Source organism: Rhinatrema bivittatum, chromosome 11 (assembly GCF_901001135.1).
Source record: "Rhinatrema bivittatum chromosome 11, aRhiBiv1.1, whole genome shotgun sequence".
Lineage (NCBI taxonomy): Eukaryota > Metazoa > Chordata > Amphibia > Gymnophiona > Rhinatrematidae > Rhinatrema > Rhinatrema bivittatum.
The window spans coordinates 49,654,868-49,671,751 of NC_042625.1; the positions used below are offsets into that span (position 1 = coordinate 49,654,868).

The following is a 16,884-nucleotide window of genomic DNA, read 5'->3' on the forward strand; positions in this document are numbered from 1 at the left end:
CTAACCCCACCATCCTAGGGATTGTGGTGGGAGATCACTGAGACTCTGTGCTCGACCCCCCACCCAGACAAGCAGAACATGAAACAACCAGTTAACCTTGAGAACTTCAAAACTGGAAAAGGACTCTGGTAACGCACCAGAATACCAACAGGGACTATGAACAATCATTGCTTGCCAAGCAGAATAATGGTCCCAATCCGCTAGAGGATGGAAACCTTCGGGGGCGTTCGCTGTTTAACCCTAGACTGTTTCCTGGTCAGGTATGGCATGTCCTGTGACTGCCCCCGATTAAGTCCAAGTCCAGGGCAACATCGCACATCCGTCTGTTGTAAGTCCTCTTCCATAAACAACTTTTGATGGAGGAAAGAAAAAAGCGAGAGCTGTGAAAGTCCCACGTATCTTCCACAGGACCGCGGCGTGCAAGCGCCCCGCACCTGGCTAGGCGCTACGATAGTACCAGGCAACCTGGTTAGCAAATATGTATGCTCGAGTGGTCTTTCAAGGAGTCTTCCTTCTCCATCTCTTCCACTGACCCAATTCAGGTAGTGGGGGCTGTTTGTACAGGCAAGGTCTGCAGATATTGCTGTATAGAATCCACATCAGTGAACCAACGAACTCCTTGGTCTTATTGGACCCGCATCTTAGCGGGGTAAACAAGCACGGCACGAATTCCTCTTTGGTAGAGCTGCGTACAGTACGGTGCCAAAGCCCTGCGCTGTTGGGAAACTGTCTGGGAGAAGTCTTGAAAAATCAAGACGGGTTGGTTTTCGTAGCTCGGCTTATTCCCCTGTTGGAATGCTCTAATGATTGCCGCCTTGTGAGCATAATTTAAAATTTTTGCGATAACACGGGGTTTGGCCTGGCCGTTTCGCTTGGGGCCTAAACGGTGGGCCCGTTCCACATGGAGAGTCCCTGACAGCCCCACAAGCTTCAGCACTTGCGGGAGCCAGCCCTCAAGAAAACCAGGTAGTTGATATTCTGGTAGGCTCTCTGGTATCCCGACTAACCTGATGTTGGCCCTCCTCGAGCGGTTCTCGAGATCTTCTATCTTGAGGGCCTGTTTACCAAGCTCCACCTTCAGTGCTGCGATATCCGAGGAGGCCACATGGAGGCCATCTTGGTTCCCAGAGACTCGGGCTTCCAGGTCGGTGAAGCGGCGGTCAATGGCTGCCATTCCCGCGTTAAATTCTTTCAGCTGTTCCGATATTTTTTGGAGCTCTGGGGTAAGCGCTGCGAGAACCGCCGCTGTCAATTCAGCTGCGGAGCTCGTTGCGATCGCACCATGCTCCCCCATCCCCGTCCCTACTTCCGGGTTAACGTCGGGCGGGTGGGCCCTCTCGCGATCCTTCTCCTTTTCTTTCTCCTTTTTCCCAGCCCGCGCCGCCATCGGGTTTGCACCAGCTATTGTGGCAGGCAGCAGGTCGCCTCCCAACATAGGCTGAGAAAAAACAGAGCCTCCGATGCAGCTGGATGGGGGGGTGAAAGCAGAGGCCCGAGCTCCGCGACGGGGGATCACATCCTCTCCCGTCAAGACGTCACGTGATCTCGCGACCCCTCATTTAAATATTACATTGCAGCCCAGGAGAGGTGGCTGAGCGCACGTTAGGAAAGCAGGCACGCGACACTGAGCGCCCTTTTTCTATGCGCACATATTGCATCGGCCTTTAAGTCTGAAAAATACTTGCCCTAAAGCTTGTCGGAGTAACTCTAGCGGAGCACCTATCCAGCTCTCTTGCACTGAATATCTAAGTCATTTTTCTGCTCGCTGGATCACTGAATATCAACCTCAAAGTGGTTGTGATATGAACTTTGAAGGCCACTGAAGTCCCTTGTTCAGACACCTCCATATTCCCGAAAGCTGCCATCTTTATCTTTTATAAAAGTGTCCTTGCCAACTGCTGTATTGGCTTTCTTTTAATTACTTGTGAGTTTGGTGTGCTAACCCACCTCTGTCTCCCCCCACCCCCCACCCCGGCTGTAACTGGATAACTTTAATAATTCTCTCACTTGAGACTTTTGTACAGGTCAGGGATGGCTGTGCTGAAACCATAAGGCAGGCCGAGACCCGGATTCTTCTTTTGCTTGGGGTCGTGGCATCGCCTGGGCCCGTGCGTTGGAGGTGTCGGGCGCAACATGTCTCTGCTGGCTGGCTGCTTTCTCCCAGGGCACTTGGCAGCGAGCGAGCGCACTGGCAGGATCATGTGGTCAGGTGGAATCCTGCACTTCAAGAAGTGATTCACGGTGTCTCCTTCTAACAACAAATATTTGTGCTAATAATGGCAGCTGGAGACTCGCCCCTCTACCCTGCCCCCTCCTTTTGTTGAACTCTTCCGTGCCAGCTCGGAATTAAACTGTTGACTTGTTTCCCTGCCGAGGAGAGACACCACTCCCTGTGGCTGCAGAGCCCTGACTGCCGTGGAGAGCGCCTGCCAGCATGGGGGACACCCGGTAAGTGCGGCTGCCGCTCTTTGGAGCTTTTTCCCTTCCTCCTCTTACAGGTCTGCAGAAAATCCACCTTTCCCCATATTCTGACCTGTAGGGCAGTGACTCATCTCTGGGAAAACAAACCTTTGGTGCAGTGTGCCAGCCTTTTTATAAATTACAGTAGCTGGGTGGAGTTTTTAATTTGTAGGTCATGTTTTCTGCGTTTATCTCGGTCATCCATTTGTAAAGTAAAGCTTTAAACCAGTTTGGAGATCTTCCGACTGTCTAAGTGGAACCGGAGTGGTTAGTTTACAAAGTTTCAGCCGAGGCTTTTCTGCCAGGTGCTGAGGGGTATCTCTCTCTCAGGTTGGCTTCCCGAGCACTCTGATGCCCTGGACTTTGCTTCTTCTCTGCATGGTTGGCAGTGCAGGAGTCTGCGGGTGGAAAATGAGTGAGTTAACCCTCTGGTGACTGATAGATCCCACGTGCCGTTCTCTCACAATGTTGTGTAATTTCAGGGTGCTTAGGACAAGCGGAGGCTGTCGTGCCGCAGATGTGAAAAGCACCTGCTGCTGTTTGCCTGCATGTACAAGGCTCTTATTTTGTGCTAAAATACACCTAGAGAAATCAGATCTGTCCTGGACAGGTTGGACCCAAATATAAACTTCCTTCCAGATTTGGTGGATTTACCCTTGGGTGGGGAGTTTTGCTAGCGACCTGAAGAGGTTCCTCTCTACCGTTGTGGAAGGCGGATCCTAGTGGATATTTTGGTTGTATGGCAGGAGCGACCAGCCGACCCACCACATTTTCTGACAAGATTGAGGCAGAGGGAATATGTGCAGAGGAACTGGTGCTTCTTGAACAGGCAGAAACATTCCTGACCTCCTTGGACTCGCAGAGCCCAGATCTGTACGCTCGGGTAGTTTCTGTAGATTGGCTGAAATCGGTTTGTGACAACAGAGGAGGAGGATGGTGGAAAGCCGATTCCTGTAACGTGACATCGGTCACTGCCCCAGCAGCACTCTGAGGGATTAGGAGTGCGTGGGCTGCACAAGCTCCTGTGATGCTGTGTCCAGTAGTGACATGGACTGCTCCTCAGGGCTGTGCTCCTCAGGGCTGTGCTCCTCAGGGCTGTGCTCGGGTTGGTCAGGGGAGGGGAAGGAAACTCTGGGGGGAAAATGAAGCACATTGGTGTCTCCGCGGCTTGGCGGGGAGGCTGGGCTGCGTGCTGCACATCTTCCTGCCCCTCTTCAGTTGTACATGTGGAAGTGCTTCTCAAGGGCCCCCCTACTCTTTGGGTTCCTAACAAACAGTTTTTTGCTTTTCGCAGAACACCTGTTAACAAGAAAAATCTGGTTTTTAAGCAGCGCGTGGTGACGCCGTTTTGAAGTGAACAAATGAATAAAACGGATTTTACATGCACCGGGTGAAAGGGTAATAGATGGGGGTGGGAGAGGGAGTGAGGTGGACCAAAGGGAGAGCTCATTAGAAACGTGTAGGTCCCTGGCCCCGCTAGCTGCGTTGTGTGGGGTGAGTTTGGCTCTCTGGCCGTTACGGGTTGGCTGCAGTTGGAACATGACCAGGCCTGAGTCGGTGGGCTCCTTTTTGTCATGATGAGCCTCCCTGTACCATGCAGCAGAGCTGAGCCTGGGATTGTGACAGCTACCAGGGTGGGGAGGGAAATGCCTGAGAGCCCACAAAGAACAAGGCATGCATATGTGGGCCTTTAAGGAAAACCAAACTGTGGTTGTTTAAATAGAATTACTCAAAGCTGTAATAATGAGGGGGCAAAGGGAGGACAACCCCCCCCCCCTTCAGAATGGAGGCTGCAGCTAGGGCTGGAATGGACCCCTGAGGGGGACTCTTAGTATTCAGAAGGCAGATAGTTTGATGTTCTCTTGTGGATTTGCACCGTTGAATGAGAGCCCGGCTGCTTCGGCCCGGATTCAAATCTGCTTCTCAAGAGAAATAACAGTTTGGCCCGGTGCCACAGAATGCGGTCGGCAAGCTGATTGCAAGACCAGAGACTGGTTTTCCTGCGGCTGCTCTGTTTTTTCTCCTCATTCAGGGTTTTGTTTTTTTTGGGGTTTTTTTGCACCTCGCTCCTCTTAAGCTCGTTCCTTCCCTGCCAGCAGGATCCTTGGCTCCTGGACAAGCTCTGGATATTAGATGCTGTGAAAGGGAATAAACAGTGGGGGTTCCCCTCCGCTCAGCTCCCCTTTTTCTGTCTTTCAAGCATATGAGCCAACTTTCCCATCTCCCACTCCCTGCCTCTTGTGGCACTGCTGCAAGGGAGTAGAATGGAAATTGGTGTAGCTGTTCTGTGAATGTTTTCTCAGAGTTCAGTTTTTTCTTATTTCCTGCTTGGCTGTTTGAAGCAAGGAGTTTTTCTTGGTTTCACTCCATGCAAATTCCAGAAGAGTTTGTCGGGAATGTATTTTTTTAATTCTATATGCTTTTATGGATTTAAAATCCTAGTGGGGACACTCCCCTCCCCCTTCCCTTCCCTCAATCATTCATTTTAGAGTCTGCACGCTCAGGATTTCCATGTGCAATAATTATGCCAAGGTACATTTGTTATCCAAGTTGAGTGTATCACAGAGCTCCCTGGGTTGGTGTCTCTGTCTTATGGACTCCAGAGTGGAGACTGAGGGATAACACTAGGCAGTAGGGTGGCGGGTCCACCAGACCACTCGTTGCATTTTTTTTTTTTTTAATGCGGTGAGAGGGAATCTCGTTGGGCTTTATTCACCCACCCAAACTCTTTGGGAGGGTGAACTGTGCAGAAAGCACAAATAGCAACTGTTGTAAAGGCAGGCATTTGGGAGATCCGCAGCAAAACAGAAGTGAGATTGAGATTGATCTGGCCTGAAGGATTTGGAGCATGCAGGTGGAGGCGACACATCTGCTCACAAACACGTATTTCTGCCACTAAGTACACCTCTGGAATTCAGAAATATTCTGCACACCTGCTTGAAGTGGGTCCAGCTGTAAAGCTGGGCCAGAGTGCTAACACTGCTGTTTCCAATGAAATTAATGTTGACATGTGTTAAAACATTTTTCTTTTATGCATAGGAAAAATAGAAAAACTAGCTTTTCCAAACTCTATTTTAAAATATCAGTTAATACCCAACACCTTTCACTTCCCCCCCCCCCCCCAAAAAAAACCAAACAAATGTTAATGATCTATTTTTAAATGCTGTCTGTCTCTCTTGCAAAAGCTGCTTTTAAAGGGCCAGTGGTGCTTTTTCTGCCAGGAATCTTAAGTGCTCAGTTTACAAAAAAAAAACCACACATTAGCTTAACTCTATCTGCCATCTCCCTTTTCTTATTTTAGGTCTTTGGTTTTACTGCAATCAAAGTTTACATTCTTGCTCTCATTGTCACATTTGACACATTCATTTGCATAGTACATAATTTCAGTGTTCATGGTCTCTTTTCTACACATTATCCACTTACGACACCCTGTACACATTAATGGGATTGTGTATTCCCAAGGCTGTAGGACACACACTACTACTATCTCACTACACAAATATTGTATAGTGCAGGGTTGTCAATGCTGGTCCTTGAAAGTCTCAAACAAGTTGGGTTTTCAAACTGTCTCTAATGAACATACAGCTGAGATCTCTCTCATGTATGTAAATATGTGATGCATATTCATTAGGGCTATCCTGAAAATCTGATAGGTTTCTAGCTGTTGAGGATCAGTTGGATAGCTTTGGATAAGTCCTGGCCTAGCAGGCCTCATTCATAGTGCTCACTTATAACTAGAACCCCCTCTTTTCTGCAGCAGATTTTTCAAGATTATGCAACAATTATGTGGCAAATCTGCATAATTTTGCATAAAGATTCATTTTCTATGAAAAAAAGTCACTTTTTATTGAAAACCTTTTCACAGTTTTAAACAATATTTAACTATCTGCAAATGCAAAATTTGCCAAGTACAAAAATCAACTATGTATCAAGTTAAGACACATACATTACAAACTTGTAACTTTGAAATATCATTTTTGTTTTGAATTGAAATACTGTATCTTATTTTTGTGGTGGTTGTTCTTCAGAAAGTCCTTGCCTTCTCAATATATGAGCTTATGTATTCCGAAAATGCTCTTGGCATCAGCAGTCATGCTGTTAATTACACAGAAAAATATGTGCACATATATTGGGCCCATGGTAACAGCACAAGTCTGAAACTTGTTAGCAGTAGTGCCAGTCATCAAGGCTTCTATGAACTGAAATTTAATGCCCCCCCCCCCCCCCCCCCCCCCGCCAGCTATGGGTCGTCAGCAGTTGCAGATTTCTAAAACACATCCAAGTCTTTGTAAATGGTGTATGATTGGCCAAACCTTTGTATAAAGATGAAATTCTTCTAAAGGGACATCATTCCATTCATAAATTGTCAAAATCATCTTTGGTTTGATTGTAAGAGGAATCAAACATTCTGACTGCTTTCTCTGCCAAATCCAACTTCACCTCCTCCAGGCCTGTTCTCTTCAGGACACAAGGAGAATGATTAGAGTAGGGAGCAGAGTGGCTCTTCTCTCTCCCCTGTTGTCTGCTTTAGCCTTACGCCCCCCGCCCCCCATCCCCTATCCCCTCCTGTTCCTGTAGGCTGCTTGCAAGGGAAGGGGTTGGAGCTGGAGCAGAGAGAGACTGAAACTGAAGACTGGAGCCCTTCAGATGATTGAATTAGAAAGTGGGAAAGTTTCAGGTATGTTGATTGTGTGTCAGGTTGTAAATTATCCAGTTTCTCCCTTGGCCACAATCCTGAGAGCTCGGGGGAACTGCTTTTATAGCACTAGCACATGGTCATTTCTCAAGCACACAAGATAATGTACACATACCACTTACATGGCACATGCAATACCAGGAAATGGATATAGTGACCAGAATTCCTGGGCTTGTGTTTTAAAAGAAAATAAACTGGCAATTTTAATGAGACTATTATAAGCAAAATAGATTATTATGTTTATTTTGGCGGTTAATCAAAAGTAATAACTATATCTGATATAAAATTTTACTACTTTTTGATGTTGTAATGGTTCTAGGTAAGGATGTAGCAAATTTGCAAACATTTTTGATTATAGAAGATAATTATCTGCAATCTGTTCTTATCTATTTTTATTACATTAAAATACAGTATTAATATAAGCACACCAGCTAACATGAATTATTGGAATAATAAAATTGTTTAGCTAATTGTTAATGTAAAAAATGAAAGATACTAGCAAGCTTATGTTCATTGTAATAATGTGTGTTTGCCCTTTTGAGCATAAAAGTCACTTTCTGCTCGGCTGTTCAAGCCTATTGCAGTGGGATTTGATATTTCAGGAACAGACCCCTTCTGGCAGAATCCAGTTACTTTCAGTAGCCACTGTGCCAACAACTTCTGATTATTTCATCTTGTTAAAAATCCTGAATTGTGTGATACTGTTGGTATTGAATCTTTATTTAATAGAAAAGAGAAATTAGTATGAAGTTAAGAGAATTTAAAAATGAGGCAATGAGTTATTGACAGAGTCTGCATTAGGTTTTCATGACTATGCATGCAAGGTGGAAGAAACTTTTGTATATCTAAACAGTGTAAAGAAATTTGTAATAAAAAATATTAATGGTGAGTACATATTGAGACACAGAGGATAATTTGAAATGAGTTTTTAATGTTCTGGTTATGATAAACCTCCCATGGAGTCAAGTGATACAATATGTCATTGCGTGGAATTGTACAGGCTGTCAGATAAACTCGGTTTATTATTTGATCTTTAACCTTGAGAATGATGACTCCTTAAGCCATGGAAATCAGAGAGGGAAACTGGAACTTCTTCTGTCCAAGTGAGAGGTTTTTCCCACCTGGTGGGGCTGCCTAAGGGCCCACACTAGTTAAATGCCTCTTCACAAGAGCTTCCGGAGTCAGGAATAAGTCCTCACCATGGGTTAGTGGGTTCTTCTCATCCAGGGAAGTCCCCTCATGACTCTGAAAAGGATGAAGCGGCCTCTATTTATTCTACCAGATATTTCCCCTCAGAACAGCAGAAGTTTCCTCTTCAGTTGCCCTCATCCTCTTTTGGATCATGGCATAGTGTTCCCCCACAGTTGGGAGGGGATGACATTCTCTGGGGATTCCTTGGGATCCCTATGTGATTTGCCTCAGCATACCTCTCCTCTGGAGGATTTTTGCTACTCCAGATTCTTGAATAAGCTATCAAAGACTCTATCCATCAGTGTCTGGAAAGAAAAGGACCCAAGAACAGATGTCTGAGCTTTGTCAGTTCCTTCAACCTCCAGTGGATTTTGAAGTTACCCTGCTTCCCAAGTTTCTGCAGGATCTCCAGATGATGATGTGGTGGACAGAGATCATGTCTGCCAGTGACCTATAAGATGGATTTAAAATATAGGGTTCCTCAGGTTTTGGAGTTCTCTAACTTTCCCATCACTCTATAGTAATAGATTAGGCTTTATCAGCCTTTATTCCACCAAAGTTCAGTGACCTCTGGGTGAGAGTATCCCTTCAGCAGTGAATGAATTCATAAGTTCTGAAGCCCTTGCATGTTCCACTGCATCAAGTGACACATTCTATACAAACACCTCCATCAAGGAGTGGAGCATGCACCCTGATGTGGCATGGACAAAGAATTGTGGTCGTCAGTCGCGAATCAATCTGCAAATCAATCACTTGGAGCTGAAGACCATGCACTATGCTCTGAGGGCATTCTCTCGCCCTCTTTCAGGAAAAAGAATCTTGATCCAGGCAAACATTCTAAGTAAGGAGGTGTGAGCTCTTGTGCCTTCTGCCAGGAGGCCCTCAGAATTTAGTCATAGGCAACTCATCACAATGCCCATCTCCAAGTGACTGCCTCAGCAATGGTTTTACTGCCTGGGTAGTGAGGGTTTCTTTGAGCTCTAGTGTTCTGTTAATCTGACTGCAGAGCTTATAGACTCTACTGGTCCAGGTCTTTCCTGCAGTTGCAGCCTGATCCTGGGCTCCAACTGAATCTGCATCTCCTCTTCCCACTGTTTCAGCCTCTCCCCATCCCCAGTCCACCCCACTTTAAGATACTCATAGACCAAGGATGATGGAATGTTAGTTTCCAGAGTCAAGGCTGGCAGACTTTTCTCCCTGGCATCGATGGGATGGATGTGCTGGGGCTGGCATTCACTGGGAGTTACTGATGGAGGAGATGTGGCTTCTGCAACAGGAGGAGTTATGGGAGGTGTGGAATACAGGAGAGGGAGATCATGCAGTCCCTAAAAGCACTGAGGGAGAGTTACAAGGAGGGTCAGAAGGTAGCCTCTTCCCATCAAATCCGAGCGTGACCCTCTGCAATGTTTCCATTACTTTTCTGAGTCTCTCTTAGACAGCTGCTCCTGAGTGGTGTGGATGCAGTGAGCATGGTTGAAGGGGTTGGAATAGCTTTGGAAGGGGCACACAGTGGTGTGTGTTTGTTTGCCTGGATCTTTTAACTGGTGTATATAAACAGTCATTCCTGTCATTGCCATAGTAGTCTGTCCAATGGACATAGGTGTTCAGCATGAACAGCTGTTTAGGCATCTCTGGCTTCCTTAAGCTTATCTGTGTCTGTAGTTCAGTGGGTATGAATATGCAGCTATTTCTTTAGAGCTTTATAGATTGAGGCCCTTGTGAGGTCATGTGTCACAGGTACTACAGGGCCTTCACGAAGGGAGGTTACTCAGATGCTGGTTCCCCACAGGTTCCTGAGATGGCTGGGCCAGGCAACATCTGAATCTAATCATCCTCCTTTCACACTCTCCTGGCTGGATGTCTGAATAGTATGGATCTGGCATCAGCAGTGTTGGTGACACAGCCTCCTGGTTGAAGCCATCACCTGCCTGCTCCAGATTTTCCTGTTTCAGTGACAGTTGTGGGGTCTAATGGTCTGCACTGGGCATTTTGGAATTCTCGCAGCAAAGCTGTGGGACATGGAAAAAATAAAGCAAAGAGTAATTCCATGTATTATTGGACTACATATATATCCCTTTTGCTGCTAGCAGAAAAGGAAGGCTCCTCTGCCCTGCAACTTATACATGGCCCCCAAAGTCCCCCAACTGTCCTTTTTTTTTTTTTTTTTTTTCTTTTTAACTTTATCTTAAGTTTTAATATTCAACAAAGCCAAAATACTTTGATTCAGAAACTTGATTGAAAACAAATTACAAGAAATAAATTCTACAAAGAAAAAAAAACCCTCAAATCTAAACAGACCACAGAAAAGAGGAGATTAAATAGGAAATTAAGCATAAGAAACTGCTCTGCATGAGATTTGTACAAATATCCTGAAATTTTAGTAAATTAGACTGGTTCTGGAACTGAAGACGATAGCCCAACTGTCCTTTTTAAAGATGCTGACCCAATGTGCTCCCGCCTCTCTTCTACAAGCTCCATAAACAGATTGGGGCTTGCAGGACAACCCTACAAAGGAATGTTACTGGACTGCTTGCTGAGTGTTCCCAGTTACCATTTTTGTAATGCATGTAACTCGCCCACTCACATCATTGTATTGATGTTGTATTCATAGATTCTGGGAGGCAAACCATATCTGGCGCTAACCTTTCAGTGAGATCTTACTGTAGGGGTATTGCGTGAATGGGACAGGCATGACCACTTCTGGTCATCTTCTGATGAGCACAGATCTCAGCTGACTCTTCCCAGAGTCCCCTTTTAATGTTTTGATAACTTATGTTATTGTCCTGGGATTGACTCTTGAGTTGACCTCCAATGCAGTTAGTTTCCAAATGTGCTTCTTTGCTGCCAGAGATTTCCTTGTGGTGTCTCTCCCAAACAGCATCGTAAAGTTTGAGAACCAGCTCCAGAATGTGGTTGTTTTCTTCCTGAGTGAAGCGTAATGTTAATTGGTGTGGTTGTGCCCTTGCTACGATAATTTGTAGTGAAGCCTCTAGCTTCTCTTCCTCTTCTCCCTATTCATTGTGCTCTATTCCCTTGACTGACTTAGGAGGCATGTGCTTTGGGAGGTCCCTGCCTCCTTTAAATCTCCTCTTCTCTTCCCCATCCCTTCCTCCCCATACTGAGCTGCCCTACATTTATCCACCCTTTATGTAATAGGCCTGACCTGAGCTATGTGGGGAGGGGAGAGTTGTTTCCTCCATACCCCTGATCTAATTGCTCTGCCTGCACCTCTGCCACAGCACTTTCTCCTCCCTCTGCCTCTCCCTTCACTTTTGTAGACCACCATCATGTAGCCATTGCTGTCCTCTTGACACTCCTACCTCTTCCTGTCATATCACATACATCTACCCACATTTTGACCTCTCTCATATGATTTTTTCCCAAGCACATTCTCTCATGCTGCTCTTTCAAACCTCAGACTTAAACACTGAAGAAGAATGGACAGAAACATGCCTTTACGCTCTGACCTACAGACTGGGAACAATGGATAAACAATGGAGAGGTATTAACATGAGTACAAGACAAGCCGCTCAGTTGTCTGTCTGTCTTCCTTTCCTTGACCTCTTGGTTCTCAAGAGGTGGTTGAAAAAATAATGGCAAAAAGAACAGCATTCAAGAAGTATAAAAGGACCCTAAAAAGAATATTTGCTGAAACCGAGGGAGATGGAGAGAAATCAGGAAAGCCAAAGGTCAAATGGAAGAAAGGATTGCCAAAGAGGTAAATCAAGGTGAAGAAGCATTTTTCAGATATATCCGAGAAAGAAGGCAGGTCTGAAGTGGTATAGTAAATTGAAAGGCAGCAAGGAGATGAAGAAATGGTGGAAATATTAAACAAATACTTCAGTTCGGTGTTCACTAAAGAAGACCATGGAAAAGGACCATTACTGGTTGACAAGAATATAGATGGGGGTGTAGTAGACAAACCTCTGTTTACAGAACAGAATGTATGGGAAGAGCTAGGAAAACTGAAAGTGGACAAGGCCATGGAACCGGATGAGATACATCCCAGAATACTGAGGGAGCTCAGAGATGTGCTGGTGGGTCTGCTGAAAGACCTGGTCAGTAGTTTCCTGGTAATGGGAGTGGTGCTGCGGGACTGGAGAAGAGCAGTGGTGGTCAGGCTTCAGAAGAGTGGGAGCAGAGAGGAAGCTGGAAACTACAGGCTGGTTAGTCTCACCTCAGTGGTGGGAAAATTAACAGAGACTGCTGAAGGAAAGGATAGTGAGCTATCTACAGTCCGATAGAATGCTGGACCTGAGGCAGCATGGATTCACCAGAGGAAGGTCCCGTCAAACATCTGATTTTTTTTTTTTTTCGGTGACTAGAGAATTGAATTGAGGAAGAGCACTCAATGTGATTTACTTGGACTTCAGCAAAGCTTTAGATATGGCCCCACACAGGAGATTAGTGAACAAAATGAGAAGTTTGGGAGTGAGCAGCAAGGTAGAGGCATGGATTGCAAACTGTTTGAGTTAAGGGAGACAATGTGTAATGGTAAATGGAACCTGCTCTTAAGAAAGAATGGTGTTAAGCGGAGTGCCACAGGATCAGTTTTGGGACCGGTTCTGTTCAGTATCTTTGAGCAATATTGCAGAAGGGATAGATGATAAAGCTTATCTATTTGCAGATGATGCTAAGATCCGCAACAGAGTGGATATGCCTGAAGGAGAAGAGAGAATGAAAAGTGATTTAAGAAAGCTCGAAGACTGGTCAAGGATTTTGCAGCTGGGATTCAATGCCAAGAAGTGCAGAGTCATGCATCTGGGGTGCGGTAATCCAAAAGAGCTGTATGTGATGGGGAGGTGGGGGGGGGGGGTGAAAAACTAATGTGCATGGATTGGGAGAGGGATCTTAGGGTAATAGTGTCTGCTGATCCGAAGGCGGTGAGGCAACGTGACAAGGTGATAGCTAAAGCCAGAAGAATGCTGGGCTGCATAGAGAGGATTAACATGTAAGAAAAAAGAGGAGGTGATGCAACAGGTTGGAGGCAACCTAAATAGTGTGGGGTCTGTATCGGAAGATTTAGGAAGAGAGGCTGAAGGATCTGAATATGTACACCCTGGAAGAGGGGAGGATAGGATACAGACCTTCAGATACCTGAAAGGATTTAATGATGCACAAACTTTGAACCTTTTCTATTGTAAAGGAAACAGTAGAACCAGGGGTCATGAAATGAAAATCCAGGGGGGGAAGGCTCAGAACCAACATAAGGAAACATTTTTTCATGGAGAAGGATGGTGGATGCCCTTCTGGAAGAGGTGGTGAGGACAAAAACAGTAAACTAATTCACAAGGGCATGGGATAAACACTGTGGCTCCCTAAAGGTTTGAGGAATGATGATAAGGAAAAGTGCATGGGGGTAACCTGGACGGAACGGCAGTTAGTACCCTTAACCAGAAGGCACGGGGGATTACTACCCTTATCCAATTAACCTTCATGATTTTGACACAACTGCAACATTGCTGTCCACTTTGAGGGTGGGGTGGGGTAAAAAGAGTATTGGATTCTGAAGACAGCCAGTGCTGAGCCCAGACTTTTACAGTCTGGGGTACTGATACGCTGACACTGGGGATAAAGCTTCTACAGTCAAGTCCAAAAGCAAAGAACGTTCACGATGCACTGTCTGAGCTCACCCCATAAAAATGTTGCAGTAATTTTGTTACGGGTTTGATAGTTGCTTGGATTTACTTATATTACTGTCCTTTAAAAAGGCATGGGGACTAATCTGCATGGATCAGCAGTTACTGCCATGGGAAGCTTGCTGGGCAGACTTGGATGGACCGTTTGGTCTTTTTCTGTCGACAGCATGGATCCTTTATCCTCTTCTCCCCATCGGTGCTCACAGCCAGCCCCATGTGCTGGGTTTCCTTTTATGCCATTTAGAAGGAATGCGGAGAGAGGGCAAAGCATGCTCAGATTATTCATTTATTTCAGTTTATAAACTTCCTTTATATATTTTAAAGTAAACTTGGTATACAATGGTATTTATCACACGGTTATAATCTATTGGTGCATCAATCATATTTGGAGAAGCAGAAGGTTAATACTAAGGTTGGTATAGATACATAGACAGATTATTTAGGATGACTTGCACACATCTGTGGACAGTGATAAATATAAATAGTACTCAGTTGAATTTACATGCTGTTTTGTGTAGTTTCCACATGCTCTTAGCACTCAGGTGTATAATGTACTGAGATTGTGTGTGGATTAATGTACATGCTAATACCCTGTACATGCTATGAAGCATAATTTTTTGCACGCGCACTCTCAAAATCCAGTGCATTGCCAGTTAGGTGGCATTTAGCGTGCATGTTAACCTTTTTAGTGACTCATATATGCCTGTGTATGTTAAGGGATACATTTTCAAAGACTTCCTCGCCTTCTCCTCCTGCTGGTAAAAATACTTAACCTGAGTCAGCTGTAAACGTGTAAAGGGAGTTTCAGCCACTTTCATAATATGCATACTTAGCCACATAAAGCAGAGGTATTCTGGGGGGATGGATTTCGTGGAGGTATACTTTTACACACATTCAGTTCCTGAAAACATTAGCTACATGTACCTGGTGTGCTGCTAACATACTTAACTTTACGCCTCTGTTTTGCATCTCCTAAATGTGTGTGTTTATCTGAGGAAGCAAATTCATTGCTATTTACCTGCTAGGAAACTTTTTAATCAAAGGATTTTTTTTTTTGTGTCTTCCTTCAGCATTTGTTGTTAGACTGCTTGGCAAAAAAAATAAAATACAAGCTTGTAGTGATAAAACACTTAAACAGATCATTTCATTAAAATGGAGTCGCTCTCTTGTAGTATATCTATAGATTGTTTTCCTGTTCTATCTCTCTGCCTATACCCCTGACCAAAGAAAAAACAATACACTGTAGCTCCCAAATGATGGAAATCTTTGAGCCGCTCAGTCTGAGATAGGACCTATTCCTGTAAATTTAGGGAGCTAGTTAAGAGCACGCTGTTTACTTGAGCATTATTCTGAAGTATTTTATGTTGAAGTTCTATATTTGGCCTTTTTATCTTTTCTGGTGTCTTATTGTTAGTTTGTGCTCTCTTTATATTTTTGGATATAATTGTGTATGTATTATGTCATTGTATGTCGTCAGGCACTTGTTTGATACGGCGACTCACGAGGGCAACAAATACAAATATATAAATGTGTGTATGTTTAGCCATATAATGAGCTTGTTTTCCAAATGAATATGGGTGGGTACTTTGTATTTGGAAAATCGGCTGCTTGTATGCGGTCTTAAATCCAAGAATACCTGTGCAGTAGAAAGCTTATTGAAAAATGCCTAAAATTTACAGGGAAAGCAGATAATTAAATGCTTCAGGAGAATAGTTTTCTTCGGTTTACCTGCTAATAGGAGCATCGAGATGGCTCCAGCTTTCTAATTATGATGTGACTACAGGCACCCCTTCCTTAGTTAGTAGCCATTAGCCAAGGGAGGCTCCGGGGCTTAGTTTGGGCTCGTTTTTTTTTTCCCACTTGCACTGTACACTCCTCTAGTGTAAGATTACATGTTGTGTCCGTTCATGCTTTGTAGGTTTAGCTTCCCAGGGTTTCGTAATTTCATTTTCTTTTCCTGTTTCACCCCCTCCGGCCTCTCCTTGTTGAGGAGGCACACAAGCCCTGGCTATTATCCCATCTCCCTCCCCCTCCTGTCTCATTCTCCTCTTTCTGAACTACACTTACAACTCTTCTGCAAATCTTTTTACAGAAAAGAAAAGCAAGAGTAACGTAAGAATTACAAAAAAAAGTATTCTTTCCTGTGCTGTAAACTGTACTGGAATCTTCTGGATGGTATAGAGAATTTACTGTATACAGAAGGAACCAGAAAATGCATTAACATTCCATGAAAACGCCAAAGCTGAAATTCCATATGGTGCCGACTTGCCTCGACCAGCAGCTTGTTCTCCCAGAGGGGACAGTGAGCACTGATGTGATCTCGATATGTTCATGGGTTTGTTTGTTTTTTACATCGTTACTTTGTGACCGTGATTGAGATTCTATGTCGCTCTGTTATCTCTGGCAACGGTTCTTGGTGCTGACCTGGAGGCACACCTGAGTGGTCAGATTTCCAGGATATCTGTCATGAATAGGCAGTCTCCAGGGTATGCAAATGTGGTGTGCATGCTCATTATCAATATGCTGCAATCTAGATATGTTGGGTACCTCCAAGATGGGGCTGAGGACCTTTGATCTGTAGCATTTGGTAGTTAAGTATCACTTGGCCGGTTTCAGCCATCAATATTGTTTTAAGGATACACAACCACAAAAAAGCCAAAAAATACCCAGGTGAAAACAAAGCAAAAAATGATAACCAAGGGTAAAAAAATCTATAAAGAGCCCATCGTATAATGGGTATATCGCTAAAGGACAATGTCGCCCAAAAGGTTGGACTATCCAGAGTAATTTTCCCCTATTTTTCATAATCATAGGCCTCAAAATGTCCACAGCACCAAAAAACTTTTCTTATTTTCTTTTTTGTTTCTATTGTTATATATAAATCCAATCTTTAAAGAA

General features: G+C 44.5%; 1 protein-coding gene across 3 annotated transcripts in view; it reads left to right on the forward strand.

Moving 5' to 3' along the window:
- HIC2 (HIC ZBTB transcriptional repressor 2) overlaps nucleotides 1-16,884 on the forward strand; it is a 107,315-nt gene that overhangs the window by 73,519 nt on the left and 16,912 nt on the right. Inside the window, exon 1 of one of the 3 annotated variants that reach the window (XM_029619916.1) lies at nucleotides 2,339-2,448. The exons of 1 other annotated variant lie outside the window; for it this stretch is intronic. The gene's annotated coding sequence lies outside the window, so the exon portion shown is untranslated. Of the gene's footprint in view, nucleotides 1-2,338; nucleotides 2,449-16,884 lie in introns of those variants that run through there. One more of the 3 variants, XM_029619920.1, reaches the window with a different exon arrangement.